Raw genomic sequence first — 5,080 nt, forward strand, 5'->3', positions numbered from 1 at the left:
AAAGTTGACGGACAATAGACGGACACCGGACGCCGCGTCATGGCATTAGCTCACTTGTCCTTTGTAACCAACCACGTACACTTGTACTGTACTTGTATAAATTTTGAATCAAGTTTCTGTCGTATTTACAAATTACTTGAGTGTATGCTCACCGAAAAAAAATGTTGCAAAACATTCACATAAAATTTTTGAAATACCTTTTTGTTCCCGCTGTATTCAATGATATCTACGAAGGTATGGAATGTTACGACCATGTCTGTAACAGCTCGGGAAAGGCGTGATATGTGTCCGTGTATTCTGTCTTATGAAGATTTGGCATAAAGATGTGTAATTTTATATGAACACAACATACCAAAATGATAGCATTGTCATAAAAATAATCGTGTAAACAAAGTGTCCATTTTTATCTATAGTTCAAATCAAGCCATTTGTGCACGTGCCGGTATTGTTTGCGTGATGACATGTGCAGTTACACCTATCGCTGGTGATTCCCATGACCTACTGACACAATGACAGTGTCAGCATTCGGCATGTGAAGATAACGTAGAGCACTCACAGCACCACATTCTACAGGAAGTGTATACGGTTACTTCCGGTATGTCAGGACTTTGGGGTGTTTGATATACCATGTACGTGTAGACTGTGATGTCTTCCTGAAGCCTGTTGTCTGCAGAGTGTGGGACTGAATTGATACACGTGTTCAAGATGTCGTGCTCACAGAGGTTGTGGCCTATACAGAAACTCGATCGCATCACTTACACACGGAGTTCCTCACATTGACCCTGTGATCCATACCATGATACCACACGCACTGCTTCAGCGACAGGTGTCTCGTAATATGTGCCCTGTTGTCTTCATATACGTATGAACGCATCATTTCTTTTTTTATTTGAAAACGAACTAAACATAGTAAATTTTAACATTGTCTGGGAATTTATTTTAAAGTATCATAAAAACACGTATACTTCTGACACATTAGATATGATTAAGGGTTCATAGTTCAGATTATGTTCTAAAATAAACATGATCATCACACCGACATATTCCAAATCAGTTGAAATGTGCATCAAATGGTACACATTTCCTACTATTGGTTAGAAGTGTTTAACGTCTTCGAGTGGTGGCTCACGTGGTAGACTTTCACTTGTGTTTATCGTCTGGGAGTGGTGAATCACGTGGTAATCTCTAGCTGGTGTTTACTGTCTGGGAGTGGTGAATCACGTGGTAATCTCTAGCTGGTGTTTACTGTCTGAGAATGGTGAATCACGTGGTAAACTCTAGCTGGTGTTTACTGTCGGGGAGTGGTGAATCACGTGGTAGACTGGTGTTTACTGTCTGGGAGTGGTGAACCACGTGTTAGACTCTAGCTGGTGTTTACTGTGTGGGAGTGGTGAATCACGTGGTAGACTGGTGTTTACTGTCTGGGAGTGGTGAATCACGTGGTAATCTCTAGCTGGTGTTTACTGTCTGGGAGTGGTGAATCACGTGGTAAACTCTAGCTGGTGTTTACTGTCTAGGAGTGGTGAATCACGTGGTAGACTCTAGCTGGTGTTTATTGTCTGGGAGTGGTGAATCACGTGGTAATCTCTAGGTGGTGTTTACTGTCTGGGAGTGGTGAATCACGTGGTAAACTCTAGCTGGTGTTTACTGTCTAGGAGTGGTGAATCACGTGGTAGACTCTAGCTGGTGTTTATTGTCTGGGAGTGGTGAATCACGTGGTAATCTCTAGCTGGTGTTTACTGTCTTGGAGTGGTGAATCACGTGGTAAACTCTAGCTGGTGTTTACTGTCTGGGAGTGGTGAATCACGTGGTAGACTCTAGCTGGTGTTTATTGTCTGGGAGTGTTGAGTGGTGAATCACGTGGTAAACTCTAGCTGGTGTTTACTGTCTGGGAGTGGTGAATCACGTGGTAGACTCTAGCTGGTGTTTATTGTCTGGGAGTGTTGAATCACGTGGTAGACTCTAGCTGGTGTTTACTGTCTGGGAGTGGTGAATCACGTGTTAGACTTTGGTGTTTACTGTCTGGGAGTGGTGAATCACGTGGTAGACTCTGGTGTTTATTGTCTCGGAGTGGTTAATCACGTGGTAATCTCTAGCTGGTATTTACTGTCAGGGAGTGGTGAATCACGTGGTAAACTCTAGCTGGTGTTTATTGTCTGGGAGTGTTGAATCACGCAGTACGGTCTGATTTTGTGAATCACGTATTAGACTCTGACTGGTGGTTATTGCTGAGATGTAGTGTCTTGGTGAGAAACATGGTTTCGAATGATTGTTGTTTGGGGTTGTTGAATCACGTGACATATGACTCTCACACTAATGTTTATCGTTTGGGAGTAGTGAATCACGTGACATGATACTCTCACACTGATGTTTATCGTTTGGGAGTTGTGAATCACGTGACATGATACTCTCACACTGATGTTTATCGTTTAGCAGTGGTGAATCACGTGACATTATACTCTCACATTGGTGTTAATCGTTTGGGGGTGGTGAATCACGTGACATAATACTCTCACGCTGGTGTTTATCATCTGGGTGTGATAAGTCAAGTGGTCAGACATTCATATTTTTTCACTTTAATCGTGGTGGTCGTTTGAATTTCGTCATTGGCTACTTTTTACAGAATCGATGTAGTGAGATACACGCCGTATAAGATGTCACAAAAAATCCCCAGAAAAGCCCAGTATATATAGCAAATATTATGACCAATGTGAGTAATTCAATTCTAGACTTCATGTCTAAATATATATATTAATATAACGTATTAAATAACCATAACTAATATCTATATTTGTGTAACAAATTTTGCTTTAAATTTTTTTTCTATAACAACTTGAAGAATGTAAACGTTCAATATCACATACAAAAATATATTGGTGTCATTTTTCTCTCCATTTTAATAACTAGAAAATCAACCAGTCGGATTTTTTCTTCTTTTTTATGATTATGAGACACAATGATAATTGGAATGCGGACATTCTTCAGATGATATGTTTATCCATTTGCTGATAATTTGGTCCACATCTTTCTGTCATCTGATTACATTTATAATAGCCCATGGCCTGGTATTGTCTTTAGCTGGACTCTTTGCTGTAGCAGTTCAGTACTTCCGACTGATAATAATAAATCCATTAAAACAATTAGATCGTTTGATCTGATGAAAGGCCCAAGTGCTTATCAAACTCTAATTTGACGCTTAATTATAAATCAAAATTTATTCATATATTGATTTAAAATAAGGCAAGGACGAAGGAATCTATATAAATCGGGATGATTTTCGCATGTTTCATACACAAAAGATGTTATTATCATTATGGATAAAAATAAGAATTGCACACGCCAACTTTATTTCAGGTTGATAAAAATAGCGGAACACGTTGAGCGCTAAAATAACATTTCCGTTAAAATTTGTACGTTAACAGAGACTGGGTACTTTTCTAAAATAATATTATGTCTACGGGTTAGGGATTTTTGTACTGAAACCCCCAAAAATGAAAATTGTACTAAACATATTCAATATATTTTCTCACAAATATTATTTTTAAGAATATATAGATACAGTTGACAAAAATTACCAAAACGACTTTTCATCGCTGACTGAAATCTTCATATAACACACAGACTTTTGGACAAAGTGATAAAGAGGGTTAGAGGTTCTGTTTTTACGTCGGAGTGTTATCAGAGGCGGTATAGTGTACATGTTATATACGTCTTTGGTATCATATACAGAGTAACAAAGTATATAAAACCAGATTAATCATAGCTATTTTAACGTGATGTTGTTATTTTTTGTTAAATTTCAATCATGCTAAATTTTATTAAAGAGGAAAAGTGTTGGGATTTTTTAAGATACCGCTGAACCTGTCCGGGCCTTGAGCAAGTCTATTATATTTATGTCTGCGGCGATGCTGCTGGAAAGGTGGTCACTCTTGTGTAACAGGAACCACGCAGATAATTTGTCAGTGGCCGTGAGAGCCGTGCTTGATATAAGCAGTGATACAATGAATTATTGTATCGTATACTTCGTCATACAATTTCACAGAACTAGGATTGGTGGTTGAAATGGATGTTTACATTAACGATAGCATACCATCCATGTTTAGACCAAGTGTACATAACTTATTTTTAGACCGATCACGATCACATGACCACGTACATGGAAAAGTCACGTGACTTGACTCTTTCTTTAGTTTACATTATTTTGCAGGATAACCGCACGATCTTTTCATATTGTCATTAGTATTAGTTTAAGTATGGACCAATGATGTTGAATTAATAAAAATGACATCACAAAACTACAGGAGATGTTCATTTCCAGAAAAAAATATGAGCGAAGCGACGTACGCTGTTGTCCAAGATGGCGGCTAGCCGGTTTAAGCATAATGTGTTGATATTTGTAAGGCAAAACAAGACCCGAAGCAAGGGAAAAGACCTCATTCTGTTTTCATTTTGGGCTGCATTCATTGAAAGTTCACTGTGATAAATAACACTGAAATGAATTGAATACAAACCTGTTTTCCATTAATAAATTCCGCCACGATTCGAATCAGGAGGTGTGTAAGTTACGTACTTAGTTTCACGTCCTTGGTTGATTTAGGCTCGTTACCCAGGCGTTCATTTCTATATTTTTGTTGATATAAATACTCGGCCATATATAAACACGTTGGTTTCTAATAGTATTTTGGTATGTACATATGGAATAAGTGAATTAACAAGATAGAATACGGAAACAAATAATCAAAAATACCAAAAACAAATGCCCCGGGTGAGGATCGAACTCACGACCTTCAGATCGCTCTGTATGTGTGATTATGAGACTGACGCGCTACCTACTGCGCTACCGAGGCATATGAGAAACATGTGTTCGATTCGAAACACATATGTCATAACAGTATCAACGATTGTACTTTCATTTTGAGACAATATAGCGTGATGTGAAAACTTGTGATGTTGTAGGAGTCTGATGGAATGTTAGGTCACTGATTCAATATTTATATGATTCCAAACACCTCTAATAAATGGTACATCGAGGGCGATTTCTCCTTTTTTAAAAATCGGCGTAGTTGCCTAGATAAATCAA

The 5,080-nt window shown here is 38.3% G+C and overlaps 1 non-coding gene across 1 annotated transcript; it reads right to left on the bottom strand.

The window, feature by feature from the left end:
• Positions 1–4,757: 4,757 nt before the first annotated feature.
• On the bottom strand, positions 4,758–4,847 carry Trnam-cau (transfer RNA methionine (anticodon CAU)). Its single transcript is given in 2 exon segments — positions 4,758–4,793; positions 4,811–4,847. It is a non-coding gene; the product is annotated as a tRNA-Met (tRNA).
• Positions 4,848–5,080: the final 233 nt, after the last annotated feature.

The sequence above is a fragment of the Ylistrum balloti genome, unplaced genomic scaffold (genome assembly GCF_031769215.1).
Source record: "Ylistrum balloti isolate Yb309-2 unplaced genomic scaffold, AGI_CSIRO_Ybal_v1 Utg371684, whole genome shotgun sequence".
Lineage (NCBI taxonomy): Eukaryota > Metazoa > Mollusca > Bivalvia > Pectinida > Pectinidae > Ylistrum > Ylistrum balloti.